Source organism: Eptesicus fuscus, chromosome 17, assembly GCF_027574615.1.
Source record: "Eptesicus fuscus isolate TK198812 chromosome 17, DD_ASM_mEF_20220401, whole genome shotgun sequence".
In the NCBI taxonomy this organism is placed as follows: Eukaryota; Metazoa; Chordata; class Mammalia; order Chiroptera; family Vespertilionidae; genus Eptesicus; species Eptesicus fuscus.
The window spans coordinates 27,751,018-27,770,626 of record NC_072489.1 but is presented as its reverse complement, the minus strand read 5'-3'; the positions used below and the strand labels follow the sequence as shown (position 1 = coordinate 27,770,626).

At 40.2% G+C, this 19,609-nt stretch overlaps 1 pseudogene; it reads left to right on the top strand.

Moving 5' to 3' along the window:
- The first annotated feature begins 7,318 nt into the window (after positions 1 to 7,318).
- Positions 7,319 to 8,435, top strand: LOC103289552 (heterogeneous nuclear ribonucleoprotein C-like; annotated as a pseudogene).
- Positions 8,436 to 19,609: the final 11,174 nt, after the last annotated feature.

The following is a 19,609-nucleotide window of genomic DNA, read 5'->3' as shown; positions in this document are numbered from 1 at the left end:
TTTTCATGGCCATTTTTCATATAAATTCACTATTTTAAAAAAATATAATATTATAAATGGAAAAGTCCAGAAATAAAAAACATATATATTAAATTGGACTTCTATAAAAATATTTCTAGTCCAGGTATGTCTCAATGCCAGAGATAGTCCCTGACTTACAATGGTTCGATTTAATGATTTTTCAATTTTATGATAGTGCAAAAGCAATATATTTTCAGTAGAAAACGTACTTCAAATTTTTAATTTTTATCTAGAATTGTGCATTAAGATACCATATCATGATGCTGGGCAGCTGCAGTGAGCCTCAGCTCCCAGTCAGCCATCAGATTATGAGAATAAACAGCTGATAGTGTTAGATGATTTTGTTCAACTATGGGCTAATGTAAGTGTTCTTAGCATGGTTAAGGTAGGCTATGCTTGTCTTCAGGAGCCAGCAAAAACACACAATAAAGCCCTAAAACCACCAGGATCAACATTAAGGCAAACCCATCCCTCAATAGGACTTTTCTCCCAAAATCTGCAGGGTGCTCTTTTGGGACAATTTTCCCCCTGGCCTTTATAGTCATTTTGTACTTAATTTTATCTACATAAGAATGTTGGCGGGGGTTGGAGTGTGGTCATGCAGTGAAATTCTGCCCCAGAGCCACACCCTTATGGAGATGATGCTGAGCCCTTTAAAGCTTAAACCAGTGAATTCCCCAGGATTCACTGTAATACACTTTTGAAATTTCACTCTGGCTTTTAGAGGCAATTTATCAATACCAGAATTTTCTGTAGGTTCATACAGACTTATAGAGGGGAAACAGCTCAGTTGGGGGTACTCTCAACCTGAGAGTTTTCTGGCACAGCTGATTACAAAGTACTTAAGTGGAAACAGTGTTAAGGAAAGCAGTATTTAGTTGGTAAAAAGATACAGTAACTACTTTTATTCTCCTGGTTAAGTCATATTACCCCTTTGGACTCAATTTCCTTGATATTATAATAAAAGACTTGAATTACATCATCTGTAAGCCCTAGCTGTATTACGACATGATTATTTATGAATTATGGATATGAGCATGCTGTGTGTGTCAGTGGTGGTGGATGGGGGTATGTTGTGTGTGGTCATGCTACTCCACTATTTAAAATCCTTCAGTGTCTCTTGGGGTAAAAATCCAAACTCTTTACACTTGGCTTATAAAACTCGTCATGATCAGAATGTGGTTTATGTTTCCATCTCATCTCTTGCCTCTTAATCTTTTATAAACATACTACATGTATACCACATATGCATTCTATATATACCATATGTGTATAAATATATATATATATGTATATATATACACATACATATACAATATGCACATTATATATGTATATGTATACTATGTATATAATATATATAATATATACTATGTACATTTTATATACACAGTAAATGACCAGTAACCCCAAGCAATGATATCTCTTGCCTGTAGCCTCTCACACATGCTGTTCCTTTGTCTCCATCCCCACCTACCCATCCTCTAAGTCCCAAATAATTACAAAAATAATCAGAGTAGTAATAGTGTACCAGTAATAATAGTTTAAGAGCAATAATAATAGAAACAATAGTATCAATTATATCTTTGCAGAGTTTACTATGTCCAGTAACTATGCCAAGAAATATATATATATATATCATCTTACTTAATCTTCACTTCAAATTTATAAAACAGTAAAAAAAAAATTTGAGACAGCAAAAAATTTTATGAGACAGTATTATTGTTCCCATTTTAAAGATGAACAGAGGCCCCAAAAAGTGGTTTACCCAAAATTATTTCCTCCTGAAAGGCGTTCCTGATCTGATATCTCAAATCTCCATTAGCTGCCCATCCTATGGACTCCCTTAGCATTAATAATAGCAATTAACACACTAGATTATGACACTCACAATGCTCCATCAAGGAGTCTTGCTTACTGTTACATCTCCAATGTCTGGTATAGTACTTATCAAATACCTATTGAATGAATGAACTAATAAATTCAGAGTGAATTAGGCCTAATGAGGCATTAATGTGTCTCATTCCCTATTCTTTTGCCTATCTTCCCTTTGCTCTGTTGTTCCTAGTTACTTAGTGGATACAGGCATACTTCGGAGGTATTGCAGGTTGGATTCCAGACCAATAATACAGTGAGTCTTAATCTTTTTGTTGGTGGAATGTCTTGCCTTCAATTTGTAAAATACACAGTATCTGTGAAATGCAATAAAGCAAGGCACAATAAATTGAGGTATGCCTATACTACTCATCAGTTTTTGCTACTCAGCTGTTCAATGGAAGGTACGGCCCTATCTCTAATTATGGAAGCCAAAACGCTTGTAAAAATGTTATTTCAACCATGGCTGAACACTGGTTGCCATTGAGATACAGGATATGGAGTTGTTCCTGGCTGTGTTGCTTTGTGAATAATAATTATCTATGTAACATTACTTCCTGAGATATGGACGGCAGCTGGAGATACTCATGTATAGCAGCCTCCCACATGTTCCACTTTGTTCCCTTGTCTACCCCCCAATGAACAGGACAATATGAAAACTTGAAGACTCTGCTTGCCTTGCCTCTGGAGTGGTCCTCGGTGTGGGCAGAAATGAATATTCCACTTGGCAGAAATACCTCATAAATCAATGTGGGCTGGATACAATGAGCTTCTCTGTAAAGATATAAAAAAAAAGTGCAAGGTTTGTCCTCATTTGAGGTAGTATATCTAGATAATTTCCTTTCTTGCAATTGGACTGCAGCCAGACCTTTTTTTTTCCTCAAAACCCAGAGATCCCACAACTTGATGGGATGATCCATCCCATTGGTCATCAGAGGCCTCAATTAATTGTGCAGTCTGCCACATGCAAAAGGAAAGTTGGCAACCTCTTTAAGTAAAGCTGAAACTTAAACATTTTATTTTTCAGAGATACAGGTGCAACACAAAAGGGTATTCCAGTTATATTTTCAGAATCTACAGTGTATAAGCATCATTTCACTGGGCATCCTACCTAATAAAAGAGTAATATGCAAATTGACTGCACCTTTGCTATGCCCAAGCCACGCCCACCAGCCAATCAGGGTGAGCATGCAAATTAACCCAACCAAGATGGCGGTTAATTTGCATATCAAGACAGCGTAGAAAGAAGCCACGAAGCTGTGGAGAAGCAAGCAGGCAGAGAAGGGAGGCAAGCAGGCGGGGCCGGTGAAGAGCACAGCAGGAAGCCCTATTGCAGGAATACACCACCCACAAGGTACCAGTCCATCGGGCCAGGGAGGGGGGGTAGGGTGGGCAGCACCAGACGCCTCCTGTGGGGTCTGAGTCCATCACCGGCCCCGGGAGGGGCAGTGGCCTGCCTAGCCATGCCTGTGGGGCCCTGGGAACATTGCAGCCCCGGGGAGGAGTGGCTGGGCCTGCTTAGCCGCTTCCATGGGGCTCCAGGAACATCGCAGCCCAGGGGAGGCATGGCCAGCTGGCCTAGCCACTCCCATGAGGCCCCGGGAACATCGCTGCCCAGGGAGGCATGGCTGGCTGGCCTAGCCACTCCCGTGGGTTCCCGGGAACATCATAGCCCAGGGGAGGCATGGCCAGCTGGCCTAGCCGTTCCCATGAGGCTCCGGGAACATCGCAGCCCAGGGAAGGCATGGCTGGCAGCCTAGCCACTCCCGTGGGTCCCCGGGAACATTGCTGCCCAGGGAGGCGCGGCTGGGCCCTGGGAACATCACAGTCATGGGGTTGCTGAGACACAGACCGGGCCTCTGGCCACAGATTCACAGATTTACGGAGACCAAGGGCAGGGATCTGCCTCACTGCAGAGAGAGAGAGGTTCTGCAGTGGCCCCCAAACGTGGGTGGGCCAGGCCAGGGATCAAGGGGCATGGAAGGTAGCCCAGGGGGAAGGGCAAGGACCTGCAGCTCTGAGGCAGGGGTTGAGGGGCAGTGCCACCTCAGTGGAGGGGTGCTGCACTGCAGGGTACTGGACTGACTGATGTGATTCAGACAAGCTCCCAGTGCTAACTGGCCTTGCCCAGGCGGCCTTCGCACTTCAGAGGCGATGACTCCTGCTCCCGCCTTGACCCAAAAGCAAGCTCACGCCACCCTGCCCCACGGCAGAGCATACCTTGGCGGTGAGTGCGAAGCCTTCTACCTGCTCCAGAGACCCAGGGGCGGGGGGTTACTGAGTCAAGTTCCACAGCCAACTGGAATTGGCCTCAGTGTCCTGGTCTGTAAAATGGATTAAGCGTGTCCCAGTGCCTTCACTGAGCTTTGATGGCCAATTGAGATACTATATGAGGAAAGTGATGAAGAAGTGAGAAAGAAAAGGAAAGGCGAACAACACAAAAGAAAGAGTGGAAGGAACCTGTAAACCCATTGTCACTTAAATAGGGAATATAGTCAATAGTGTTGTAATGATGGTATGATGCCAGGTGGGTACTGGAAATATCGGGGAACACTTTGTAAAGTATATGATTGTCTAACCACTATTCTGTAACTAATATAAAACCTGAAACCAATACAAAATAATGTTGAATGTAAAGAAATGAAAATTGGAGTGAAATTTTTATAAATTTCCAAGTTTAAATAAAGGCTGTAAAGGAAGGAAGGGGGAGAATGAAAAATAGTGTTTTTCATTTTACCACTTTATTGTCTTTACAGTACATGAAAAAGACAGTTGTCATTATATGGTGCTTTTATACTTTTCTAAGTCATTATCTCATTTTAATTTCAGGGCAACTTAAAGACAAGATAATTATTCCCTCCACTATTCAAAGAAAGGAAATCTTGGTGTCTGGATCCAATGATTCAATTGTCAAGCCCTTATTGTAAAGCAGGGTTAGTAAAATTTTCTGTGAAGGATCATATCTATAACTAATAAAAACCTTGGGGGTGATCAGGCCAGCAGGAGAGAGTAGTTGGGGGCAATCAGGCTGGCAGAGGAGCAGTTAGGGGCCAATCAGGCAGGCAGGTGAGTGGTTAGAAGCCAGTGGTCCCAGATTGTGAGAGGGACATTCGACTTCATGAAGTCGGACATCCACCAAGGGGTCCCAGATTGGAGAGGGTGCAGACTGGGCTGAGGGACACCCTCCCCAGTGCACAAATTTCGTGCACCAGGCCTCTAGTGTAGAATAATTCACTAAGGGTTCTACCATAGCAGCTGGTTCATATTGTGAAATTGAAGTAAAAAAGAATTTCAGAAATAAGAAGGTGCAGTGTAATAGGAACTGGTGGGTGGGATCTGAGGTCCTAAATGTTGTTCTTGAGTATGTCGTGGATCTGATGGTTCCTTAGGAATGCCCTGGCCCCCACCATTAGCATCTGTTTCCAGATGAAACCAGGCTACAATAAGGGTCCAGGGCAAATCCTAAAGGCAAATAATTTCCCCAGTGTCATCTGAGAAGTGTAGAAGGAGATAAGGCAGCAGCATACCATGTTTTGGTGGTCACAGGCAGAGAGCCTTCTTAGCATTATCTGAAGCTCTAGGCAGCCCAAGTGTGTGGTTTGTGAAATGCACCTAATATCCTATCTCCAGGGGAAGCTCTTAGTACCAGTCAACCTTACTGGGAAAGCACTTTGGCCAACTGTCTAAAGTGAGAAAAAACACTGCCTTTGTGAATCTAAACTCTCCAGCTCCAAGAGGGAAATAGAGTCCTAAACCCAGATGTGTTGTCCCCAGTGTTAAACAGTGAGATGTTGGGAAACAGCTATCTCTTGGATCGATTTGTCTCCCCTAATTTTTAATCCAGATGTGTGCTAACACTAAGATCCATCTGGGAAATCTGATTGCAATCCCTCTTCTTCTCATAACTACTCTGCAAATACTGGCAGTGAAGTAAAGCTATGGGGATGGCAAGCCACAGCACTAAGGTGCTTTGAAAAATTGAAACAGGCCACGGATCACCTCTGGTCTGCCACGTGACACCTTATAGGAGAGAAAAGGCCTGGGATGCCTGACTCCACTGAGCTTTCTTACTAGAGTCAGTAGCTGTTTGGAACATTTAATCTCAACCACAAGATTTCTGAGACACAGCAACCTAGAAGCTCTTGATAAAAACACATATTCCTGGTTCCTGCCCTTAATATATGGAATCAGAAATTCTGGGTAGGGAATCTGCATTTTAAACAACTTCCTGGTATGATTCTTATGTACGCCAAAGTTTGAGGACTTCTGAATGCTCACAAGTTTAGGTACTATGTTCCAAGCACTGTTCCACTCAACTGCTTGACCATCATAATATTTTTTAAGTCAGAAAATAGCTCCCAAGTCACTCAGTAGGCTCTCCATTCTGCCAGCTCTTGCCCCTAAATTCCAATCTGCTATTGCTGATTCTCATTCACATGTTATTCCTTGGTTCTTGTCCAACCTTCTTAACTGGTATGCTGGCTCTGCTTTTCATGAACATAAAATCTTAGAATATCAGAGCCAGAAAGGGCTTTAGAGATCACTTCTGACACCCACAATTCATGGAGGTTTGGCTTTGGTGGTCCCATTGAACCTTCTCTTGAGAGAAAATACTATTTAGGGAAAAATCAGTGTGTTCTCAATAAAACACATATTTCTCTAATTTGACAGATAGGTAGTGAAGATCTTGCCTTGTCTTAAAAGGGATATATTGTCCTCTTTTTCTGTGCTTCCATTTGTGAATAGTTCTCCCTGGTGCAGGTTTTACTATCAGCATTATATTCACCATAGGCCAGCATATTGTAGGCTCCTGTCAAATATCTGTTTAATCATGGAAAGAAGAGCAAGAAGGAAAGGAGGAATTCTTCTCTAAAACAGAAATTAGAACTGCTCTTGATCAAGAGCTATCATCAATAGTGGTAAAGATTGCTCGTATTCATTAATATTCATGTTTTCTTTTTTTAAAGGTATATTTTTATTGATTTCAGAGAAGGGAGAGGGAGAGAGAAATAGAAACATCAATGATGAGAATAATTGATCAGCTGCCTCCTACTGGGGATTGAGCCTGCAACCTGGGCATGTGCCCTTGACTGGAATCGAAACCAGGACCCTTCAGTCTGCAGGCCGACACTCTATCCACTGAGGTAACCTGGCTAGGGCTCATGTTCTTTTCTTCATGGGCACAGAGCTATGCTTTTTAGTCTCCTCTGTGGCTAGATGTGTTCATCTAAGTGAGTTTCAGCCAAAGGAATGTGAGTAAAAGTGTGACCACTTCCAGGCTTGGCCCATGAAGACCTCCTACACAGGATTCTTGCTCTTTTTCTCCATCTACCAACTAAATGGAGTCAACTGTAAGGCTCTGAAGCAGTGATTTTCAGTGTGCCGCAAGAATTTTTAAAACACCATTTTGTGAAGAGACAAAGGCTGAGCGGTTGCAGCCGCGTTGCTGACCTCGAGCAGTAGTTGGCTTCTCCACGTAGAACCCGGGAGTAGGAGATTCAGAATCGAATCTCTTCTCTCTTTCCCTCCAGTGAGATTTTTTTGATCTTCAGCTACATTTTGGCTTTGTGAGGAACCGTAATCATCAAAGATAATGGCCAGCAATGTTACCAACGAGACAGATCCTCACTCCATGAACTCCCGTGTATTCATTGGGAATCTCAATATTCTTGTGATGAAGAAATCTGATGTGGAGGCTATCTTCTCAAAGTATGGCAAAATTGTGGGTTGCTCTGTTCATAAGGGCTTTGCCTTCGTTCAATATGTTAATGAGAGAAATGCCTGGGCTGGGGTGGCAGGAGAAGATGGCAGAATGGTTGCTGGACAGGTTTTAGATATTAATCTGGCTGCAGAGCCAAAAGTGAACCGAGGAAAAGCAGGTGTGAAACGATGTGCAGCGGAGATGTACGGGTCAGTACCAGAACACCCTTCTCCGTCCCCTCTACTCAGCTCCTCTTTTGACTTGGACTATGACTTTCAACGGGATTATTACGACAGGATGTACAGTTACCCAGCACGTGTTCCTCCTCCTCCTCCTATTGCTCGGGCTGTAGTGCCTCAAAACGCCAACGTGTATCAGGAAACACATCACGAAGGGGCAAAAAGTGGCTTCAATTCTAAGAGTGGACAGCGAGGATCTCCTTCCAAGTCTGCAAAGTTGAAAGGAGATGACCTTCAGGCCATTAAGAAGGAATTGACCCAGATAAAACAGAAAGTGGATTATCTACTGGAAAGCCTGGAAAAAAGTGGAAAGGAACAGAGCAAACAAGCAGACTTGTCCTTCTCATCCCCAGTAGAGATGAAGAATAAGACAGAAGAGGAGCAGACCACCAGCTCCCTGAAGAAAGATGAGACTAATGTGAAGATGGAGTCCGAGGGGGGTGCAGAGGACTCTGCTGAGGAGGGGGATCTACTGGATGATGATGATAATGAAGATCGGGGGGGATGACCAGCAGGAGTTGATCAACGATGATGAAAAAGAGGCTGAGGAAGGAGAGGATGACAGAGACAGTGCCAATGGCGACGATGACTCTTAAGCACATAGTAAGGTTTAGAAATGTTGTCCCATTATTTCTTTATCTAGGCGCTTGTCTAAGATCAAAATTTTCACCAGATCCTCTCCCTAGTACCTTCAGCACATGCTCACTGTTCTCCCTATCTTGCCCCTCTCATGTTCATTAATTCATATTGCTCTGCGCCTAGTCCCATTTTCACTTCCTTTGATGCTCCTAGTAGTTAAGTCTTACCCTGTAATTTTAATTTTGATACCTCTTTATGACTTAACAATAAAAAGGATGTATGGTTTTTATCAACTGTCTCCAAAATAATCTCTTGTTATGTAGGGAGTACAGTTCTTTTCATTCATATATGAGTTCAGTAGTTGCTTCCCTAACTGCAAAGGCAATCACATTAGTTGAGTAGCACCTGAGAGCAGCTTTGAGTTAGAGGTATGTGTTATACCCCATATAAGAGTGCTATGTGGGGCTGTTCAACACAAATGTAACAATGTATTTTTGTGAATGAGAGTTGGCATGACAAATGCATCCTCTAGGTAAATAATTAGTGTAATAGTCTTAAGATTTGTTTTCTAAAGTTGATACTGTGGGTTATTTTTGTGAACAGCCTGATGTTTGGGACCGTTTTTCCTCAAAATAAACACATCCTTATTAAACCAGGATTTTGGAGGGGGGGAAAAAAAGAATTTTTAAAACATACAATACCTCTGATCTCTTTTCCCTTAGATTGTCAAAAAATAAAAACAAAAACAAATGACAACAGCCAACACAACAATAGCCATCCAGTGTGAATGAATTAAAAGCATACCTACTTTGTCAGATAGGCAAAATATATATTTTGGTGTGCCACAGAATTTTAGTAATTAGTTTATGTGTGCCATGAGATGAAAATCGTTTTTCTAAAGTAAGGTTGATCAACAAGACTGAAGGGTCTTTGGTCTCTATGTGGAACCAAAGCTTCACAGGTCTTCCCTGGACTATGATATGAGCAAGAAACTTCTGTTGCTTCTGCACCCATTGAAATTTTGCTCGTTTGTTGCATCATTTAGCTCATTCAACTAATCATGCCTGGAAACAATGATCCTTATTCTCACAGCATTTGCCACTTGCTATGAAATTTCATTAGTGAGGGGTCATTGAAATCATGTTTCTCTGAGTCTTAAGTTTCCAGGTTCCAGGGAGTCTGTACTTAACAGGTCTATGTTCATCAGCCAAAAAGCCTATTATTTTCCTATCTTTCAACGTGTATTTATAGGTGAATAATTCAAGCGAGGATCTGGACTAAATAGAGGAAAGTAATACTTAGGACAAGTTTCACCATTACCAAAGTGATCCAGGATCAGGGCCAACTTCATGAGCACGTGCTTAAATGTTTACCTGTTGCCACCTTGAAATTCTTAACAATTTGTGAACAAGGGTCCTTACCATTTCATTTTGCACTGAGCCCCCCAAATCACTTAACCAGTCCTGTTCCTCATACTTAAGGGAAACAAGGAGTTGCCCTTTGGCCCATCTTGGAATTCTACCTCCTGGATGAATGAAGACTTTTTGAACTATAGAAGTGTGGGCTTCAAGACTAGATCTGGCCAGGAGTTGTCTATGTACACAACCTCATCTATCTGCTCTGCAACATGGACTCCTCTTTAAACTCTGACCTTGCCTTTATTTCTGGAGGGTGCATGGGTGGTGGAGGTGATGACATAGTTCAGTGCAACTTCCCAGCAAGAAAATAGAAGCCCTCCTTTATAAAAACTGGGCATAAGTTACACCACCATTTTAAGGGCTTTTTGTTTCTTGATTTGCCTTGATATAACTTTGTCATCATCTTTAAAGTTTGAATTATCTCCTATCCTTGTAATGCTCCTGGTTTCTGATTCCTGGCCTAGAGACTAACCTGATTTCTCATTACTGATTAGCAGCTCAAGTACCTGCTTCTTCAGATATTTCAGATTCTCCTCTCTGCGGCAATGTACTTATCCATCTTCAGCTAGCTTCTTATAGATGTTCCACTGAACCTTCTAACCTGCCTTTCATTCAGGTCCTAATATATGCCTTCCAGTTCTGTTTTGACTTTCAGTCCTTGATATAGGTTTTTTGACTCAAGTCCCACCTCAGTTCTGCCATTACTACTAGAGGTATCCCTCCCTTTTTAAATGGCCTTAACTAGTGGTGCTGCTGAATGTTTAACAACCAGCTCTTTGGGGAGATGGGTGATAAAAGCCTGATTGGTAGTATTTAATGATTACTATGGTGTAAATACTCCCACCATGGCCAATTTCAAGCTACTAATGTGGTGTCATTGAACTCAGAGTTAGGAAGAGATGTGTGCATTTGATCGGACGTTCACAAGCTTTGTGAGGCACCTCCAGCACACCACTGGCTTAAAATTTAAATCTGCCTTTTTTCTGAAGAGCAATTATAAGTCACCCAGGTGCCCAAGTCAAAATCATCTTGTCGTCCAAAGTTCCCTTGAGGATGAACAAGTCATTTTACATAAGGGAAAATAAGGATTATACAAAGATATTAAATTTGATGGAGGGGTGAAAGTTTAACTTCTCTTTCTCCTCATCCTTATATTAATTGCTCACTAAATCATATATATCTTATTTCCTTAATATCTGATAAATTCACACCATCTTCTCCGTTTCTTCTAACACTGCCATTTTTGGCTACATTATTTTTCACCTGGGTTGCACAGTTGGCACTTTTGACTCTAGTCTTGTGTCCTTTCTAATCTCTTCTCTATATTACTTTCTAAAATGCACTGTGATCATATTATAACCTGAGTTAAAATCCTCTAATAGTATTTCATTGCCTATAGAAAAAAAATCATACATGGTATTCTGTGAACTGGTTCAAATTCACATCTTCATTCTCCATCTCTTAACTTATGCTCCAGCTAGGCTGAAAGATTAAAGTTCCCCCATAATGTACTTACCTTCTCATTTGTGAGTCTTTACATATAGTACTCCTCTCCTGAAATGTTCTTTCCCTGCTTTTTAAAAATTGCTAACTCTCATCAATTTCAGGTAGTCCTTTATATACTGCATCCTCCAAAAAGTTTCCATGACATCCTTCAGGATAGTTTTACTTTATTTTTTTAATGTTTTCATTTATTTCAGAGAAAGGAAGGGAGACGGGGAGAGGGATAGAAACATCAATGATGAGAAAAAATCATTGATTGAATGCTTCCTGCATGCCCCCAACTGGGGATGGATCCTGAAACCCGGGCATATGCCCTGACTGGGAATTGAACCCTGACCTCCTGGTTCATGGGTTGACGCTCAACCACTAAGCAACACCAGCTGGGCAGTCTAGTTTTATTTTTTGTTCTTTCTCTGATCTCATAGTACCTTGCTATCTACACTAATAAGGACATATGTTTATCAGGGTCTCATAGAAAACAGATGCCATATATCAGCTGCGCAGTTTGACAAGAGTTTAATAAAACAAAAGTATAAGCAGAGTTTGGAGGAAGCAACAAATGTGCTAGCGGCATCAGAAAGTGTTATCACTCTAAGTCTGATAAAGGATAGGGAAGGGTCAGTTACCACAACTTTGAGGGAGAAAACTTGATGAAGGTACTTCACCCTATGAAGGCTGTGTGTAGAAATAGCCATAGCAACTCCACATGGAGGGAGCTCAGGAAATACCCCAACCTCACACCCTTCATGCCCTCCAATCTATTGCCAATGACTATATTGGCTAAATCCAACCAAAGGCAAAGAACAAGTAGAGGAAGATGTAATTTGTATGTATAATTTATAAAGGTCAGCTTTCTAGTTCATAGAAACAGGTTGATAGAAGTTTATATCCAGAGATACAAACATAAGTTATCTAGCACAGCCAATGCCCACTTACTGAACACTGACTTTACTTGATAAATGGTATTTACAGTTCATAAAAGTGCCCTTCATTATATAGACAGTTGTCTCCGTTTTACAAGTGACAAACAGGTTCAGCTGGTTAGGCTAGCCAACAGGTAGCAGGGTAAGGATTCAAATGCAGTTCTGTCTGGGTCTAAAGGCTGTTTTTCCACTTTCCCATACTTCCATTGTTGTAATATTTTGCCTCATCCACTAGACTAAGGTCTATTTGACTATAAAGTTAGCCATAAGGTCTATTTGACTATAAAGTTTGACTATAAAGTTTATATCACCAGTGCCTTCCACAATGGCTTGCCCATAGGAGAGAATAGATATTTGTGGAGTTGATTAACAAAATTCCCAGAATGATTTAATAGTTTAAGTGAGTGGGGAATGGGGAGTGGGAACATGCCAGGGGATGTTAGTGAATTATATCTGGCACGAAGGCACCTCTTTGTAATTGTCCTTTATAAATAATTGCCCTCCTCTTAGCATCATAGGGAGGAAGGAAGTTTATCTGATTCCTTAACCATAATGGTGTATAACAAAAACTGACAATAAGTGAGTTCTTTTTATGCTGATCATTTCCACCTTCCCCCTGACTTGGCTAAGAGCTGTGGTTAACAAACAATGGATTTGCTCTCCCCAGTCCTTCCTCTATGACTTTTCTTCTGAGCTGCCATGTCCCTAATGGTTCACTTAACTTGGCTTTTCCTTTCACTTAACTTGGCTTTTATATATCTGTCTGTCACTGACTCTCTACCAGCTAGGATGGCTGGGCATTTAAAAAAAACACTTTCAAAGGAAGCTGCCTGCCCTGAATGTGTGATGCTAGAGAGTGGGTTTTGGTAAGTCCTTAAGAACAGTTGTTTATGTTCCTTCAACAGTCGGCAAGTAATAAATAGTTGTTTGAAAGTGAAGGGTGAAGTGGTATTTCATCACGCTGTTCTCTGTGGTTCTTGTGATGGCTCAAATCGTAAAACAGTCTGTTTCAACCTTCATAGGGAAAGCTCATCAGCTTAGCACTACTGAGTGGGCAGAGAGACTCGCTTTCCTACTCAGTGCCCAGAACACTACTCAATCCCAGCCCAGCTGGAACTCTGTGGGTAGGACCTTTGAAACTCTGAGGCTGATTGAAGCTTGTGAGCCAACAAAAGAGTCAAAGGGCCTTTGTACTTCGGCAAGGAAATGTTCCAGTGCTTTTGCACTTTCCTAATGAAGGCTGGCCCAGCAGCCCTGATGTCCCTGGCGCACAGAGGGGGGGTGTAAGAAATAAAGACAACTTGACTCTTTGGGGTCACTCCTCTCTTCCCAGGGACTTTCATGGCAGGCCTCCCAGCTGTTGAGGGGTTTGCTCCTCATTCGGACTTCACAGCTTTGGATCTGAGTGGGGGGAAAAAGAGCTATCTTGTGTATGCTGAATTTCACCAAACATACCCATGTGTGAACTTTCACTCATGTCTTGTCTCATTTCCATTAATCCCCACCTAGCTTCATTCATTTAGGTCACCTGACCAACGTGTAGGGATTTCAGTTTGCCGTCCTGAATTTAATTTGTAAATTACAGGCCTATGAAGGTATCAATTATTTGCTGCTGTTGCTATTGCTGGATTAAGTTAAAGTACTCCACAGTATGGATTCAGATCTTAACCCAGCACCACATAGTGCCTCCAAGTGGGGTGAGTAAAGAGAGTCTTTCCTCCTGACATAACTCTAGAAAATGTGAGATTTTAGAAAGCTGAGGACCCAAATTCCAAATTCCATTGTGACCTGGTGTATTATATAGCTGGATATGGAAATTGAGGAAGTAGAATTGCAAACAGCATGCCTGAAAGGAGCTTTAGAATTTGATCCCCAATCCTTGATTTTATAAATAAGCTATGTGAGACCCAGAGTGATTATTGGATGTGAGTTACTGTGTAGGATGATAATGGTGTCCTACTGCTCATCAATCAGAAATCTTCAACTTTGTAGAACCCATTAGATTAATTATGATATAGCATCTGAACTTACAATGAAAGAATACAATGTAAAAGATGGTTCCAATACAACTTAGAAACATTTGGCCTTAATCAAATTCCAATTTTAGACCTATTCCTACCTAAAGTTTCCTATAATTTCTTACATTGGAAGACTCAGAGTTATTTTTATGCAGAGAAAATTGGACTCAAGTAAAAGTTATTTTCATCACTTCATCTAATTATAAAGCTGAGCACAGAACTATGACTATTCAAACATATTGCAATATAACAAAGAGAGTGAAATAACAATGAAGGATGGTTTTGAGTAGCTGTCAGGGTAAGAAAAGGTGGGAGACATGACTCTCATGATTGGAGAGGAAAGTAAGGAAGCAGTAATTTCTTTTCAGAATGTTTACACACTCTGTTTTGTATTTAAAGGTTTTATGCTAAATACGATAGTGATTATTCCTTAGTAGCATGTAGCTTTTCCCAGCAATAAAGGGTGTTTTTACTGCAACTGATTTCAAGTGCTATGGTCTCCCATTGAGAAAAAGGGATAGACTTATGGCCTGGCCAGGGAATGTGAATTTGAACTAACATTGTCTAGATTTGGGATAACACAAAACCACATCAACATTAAAGAGAGAAAATTTAGGCAAAAACAATACCTTGAGTTTAAAAGTGAAGCAAAAGAGAACTTAGCATGAGGCAGAAGAGCTCTTAAGTCAGTCAACTATTTTGAATTCTTTAAAAAAGCAAAGAACCCTATTTGGCCTAGAATAAAAACTTGTAACTTCCTCTCAACTTTCAATTACCTCTGGGGAGATTAACTACATTAACTTATCTAGTTTCCTTCTAATACACTGCTGCTGAGAAACAGTTGGTGTACAAGTCCAAGAAATCCGGAATTAATTTCAAACCATGTATGCAGTTCACAGAACCAAATCATAATCTCTCTAAACCTCAACTTCCTTATCTGTTAAATAGTATAAATAATAGCAATTTTTAGGGTAGGCCTGAGAGGTAAGTGCAAAAAGATAAACCTCAATAGTTTTTAATTTCTGATGAACAGATTGTTGTCTAAGACACAGCACTGTCAGTATATTTCCATTGTCTCTGGAAGTGACTGGAAGTTATTCTCTTATTCATTTAGTTATTCTTGCTGCCCAGAAACCAAACAATTTAGAAAAAAAAAGTATTCCTACTCAAGGTGAGAGTTGGTATTGGTCCAAGATATATTACCTCCCAGAAAATGGAAGAGGTTGAAAAGAGGTGGAGAGAGTCATTTTCAGGCTCCTGTGAGCTAAAAATGTATTGTGCTTGCAGTCTGGCAAATTCCCAGAGCAGGCACATATATCAATATATTGTAATGCCAACATAAATGCCAGTGTGTGAGGAGTGAAAGGAATCATTTCAAGAGCATGGACTTTTTTTTTTTTTTAAATTGATTTCAGAGAAGAAGGGAGAGATAGAGAGAGATAGAAACATCAATGATGAGAGAGAATCATTGGTCGTCTGCCTCCTGCACACCCACCATTGGGGATTGAGCCCACAACCTGAGCATGTGCCCTTGACTGGAATCGAACCTGGGACCCTTCAGTCTGCAGGCTGTTGCTCTATCCACTGAGCAAAACCAGCTATGGCTGGACATTTTATTTTGCTTTAAATTCTTATCTTCTATATATTCAACACACACATAGTGTTTAGGTGCTTTATATATGCCATTTCACTTTATTCTCACCATTATTCTATGGAAAAATATTATTCTCATCCTGTACTTGAGGGAACTAACAGAGAGGTTAACCTGGATGAGTAAGGTGTATATTGTAAAGCAGAAGTAGGAAGGACAGTTAGGACTCTTTTGCAGTAATCTAATTGAAAGGAATTTTTGGTCAGTGAGAATAGAGAGAAGTAAACCTTTTGAACAGATTTTATGATGTTGTTTTTGCCCCAATGGCTTATTACAGAAATCAATTACAGTTGACCTTTGAACAACACAGGGGCTAGGGCACTGACCTCTGAGTAGTGGAATATCCACGTATAACTTTTGATTCCTACAAAACATAACTACCAAGAGCCTACTGTTGAATGGAAGCTTTACCAAAAACAGTCGATTAACACATATTTTGTATGTTATCTGTATTATATACTGTGTTCTTACAATAAACTAAGCTAGAGAAAAGAAAATGTTATTGAGAATTATAAGGAAAATAAAATACATTTACAGGATTTATTGAGAAAAATCCATGTATAAGTGGACTCATGTAATTCAATCCCATGTAGTTCAAGAGTCATCTGTAATTCAGTTGTAGCAGCTAAGTGTTCAAACATGTTCTTATGACTCTTCTGGATCATATCTTATACTTTCTCTTTAATAAATGTGATTTATAAATAAATTAAATGCACTTGAATTTAGAGACAATGTCCAAATCCCCATCTAGTCTCTATTTTAAAGATCTTTAGATAGTAAGGTTGAGAAATCTCCCTTGTGAAGTGTTCACAGTCCTGATGGCCAGGATCTACTTTCGGGAATCTGACCAATAAAACTGAGCCTATGGTGGCCCTGAAATAATTCCTGTATTCTCAATAATTTACCCTTTATCATGAACCTATCAAATGAAAATAGCCAATATAGTTTTGTTTTATTTAGCTGTTACTTTTACATTGCCTCTTCCTTCTCCATGATGAACCATATGTACACACAGCTATAAATAAAAAATACCTTTACAAATATTTTTATGAACTGCACTTTGGATAAATACATGACTTATCTGTGACCAGATAAGTTGTATGTTTGGTGACTGAAAACATTTTCTCCACTAACCTGATGCTAAAGTCTTATATTTTATCATCAGAGAAACTTTTCATATCAAAATACTAATTACTTTAGATCAGGGTTTCTCAAACTTGACAGTCGAATTAACATTTTGGAACAGATAATTATTTGCTGTGGGGAGCTGTCCTGTGCACTGTAGGATGTCTAGCAATATCTCTGGTCTCTCCCCACTAACTGCCACTGGCAATGCCCTCTCCCTTTTTCACAAATTGTGATAATCAAAATGTCTCTAGACATTTTGTCAAATGAGGAGGCAAAATAGCCTCCAATTGAGAATCACAGCCCCCGAGACAAGATTATATTACTCTACTTCCAGTCATAGACAAAATGATTTTGTTTGCTTTTCCACATGGACAATTTATAAGAATAAGCCTCAATAGAATTTTGTCATCATCATTATTAAAATAAATTTATCATTTTTAAAGAAAATAATATATGTTCATTGCAGATAAAAGCAGAAAATAATATTTAATCACTCTTATTCCATATTTCAGGGACAACTTATATTGTTATTTATGTATTAACCCTTTGCACTCGCTTGCTTTTTTCTCGATTCCTTTATTCTACTCGGGATTTAATTTTTTAAATACCCCAGATTTTACAAAGCACGGCAGTAGAATAAAAAACTGGAGTTTCTTTTCATACAAACTTATTTATTTGGATTTTTTTATATTTCAAATTATTGATACATTCAAAGAGTAATTTTAATCTTGACATCCGAGTGCAAAAGGTTAACCTTGATCACACTCTTTAAAATGAGATTACACTGTACATACTGCTTAGTAACCTAATTATCTTTAAATTGATAATATAGAAAAAATAATTATCTATTTATAGCATAATTTTAAATAGAATAGCATACCATCATATGGTTTTATGACTTTACAGTTGTGAGTCATTCACTCATTTAATAAACATAGTACACTAAGTGCTAGGGATAAAACAGTGAAGAAGACAAATGGGCAAGAAACTGCTCTCATGAAGTTGGAAAGACCAACAAAGAAAATAAATGCAGCAAGAAAGAATAGGCAATGGCCTAAAATCCTCTAGAAAGACAGGTCTTGGCAGCCAGGGGAGGTTGCTCAAGATAGATGAGGATAGAAAAATAAAGAGTACCTAGCGTTGAAGACAAGCTGTTGTCCCATTGAGCTATGTTTCCCTCCACACATTTATCATTAAATGCTTAATAAATGATTGAAGAATTTAAATTTGTACATTAACTTGAACATCCTCAATCATTTCTCCTCCTTGTTGGTAAACTGTTATTCTTTCTCTCTCTCCAATTCCCAAAGATGTGAGGCAAATGTTTGACGTCTTATGGTTGTGTTCTTAATAGGTATGGAAACTCTGACCCTAGTGGAAGCACTCAATATGTAAAAATGATTTTTTTAAAATTATTAGAACTCAAATAGATATGATTTTCTAGACTAAAAGCCTTTTTTTTTTACAGTGTTTCTTCTAAGTGTAACAATAGCCCTATCCCTCCTGATTCATATAAATATCCCTACCAGGATAGTCATTTTTCCTTTTGCCAGCTTGTCCCTTGATAGAAGGAACTTTGGAAGAAAAGTCTGATGGGACTTTTGCCATTCCCCCTGCAGAACCCAGAGGTGTGGGAATGGTAAATAAAACTTTCCTGAGTAGGTCACTAGAAGTGATGGGAAACAGGTTATCTGTGCCTTTCCTATTTCTATTTCTTGGTACCTGGACCCATGTATTTTACCAATTGAAGATACAGCACTGTATAATAGTCATTTAGAGCAGGGGTGGGGAACGTTCAGACTGTGAGCCATATAAGGCATGCAAAATCATTTGTTCTGGCCTTGCCGAGGCATTGGGGGTGAGCTAATTAAATGTTTGATCAAATATAGCAGGATAATTTTTAAGTTGACAATTTTGTATGGCCCGCAAATCCTATATAATAAAAGGGTAATATGCAAATCAACCGAACGGTGGAAAGACCGGTTGCTATGATGCATATTGACCACCAGGGGGCAGATGCTCAACACAGGAGCTGCCCCCTGGTGGTCAGTGTGCCCCACAGGAGCTGGGCTCATGGCTGGTGAGTGCAGCAGTGGTGGCAGGAGCCTCTCATGCCTTTGTTGCAGCACTAAGGATGTCCCACAGGGGGAGCAGGCCTAAGCCATTAGTTGGACATCCCCCAAGAGCTCCTGGACTGCGAGAGGGTGCATGCTGGGCTGAGGGACTCCTCCCACCCCCGAGTGCATGAATCTCGTGCACCGGGCCTCTAGTAATGTTATAAATATCAAAATGGTCCTTGGCAGAAAAAAGGTTCACCACCCCTGATTAAGAGTATATACTGAGTTATACTTATCCTTGTTGGGTATCATTTCCAAGCTGGTACCATAACAGCTATTCATCACTCTTTCAGGCTGGCAGCTTCACAGGTGGTACAGTATGAGACAGGACTAGTAATGTGCCTACTGCTGCACTTCCTTTGCTTTAAAATAGTCCCTTGCTCTGTGCAATGTTATGTGGTCAATAGATCAAACAATCTTAAGCCTCTAGACAGTG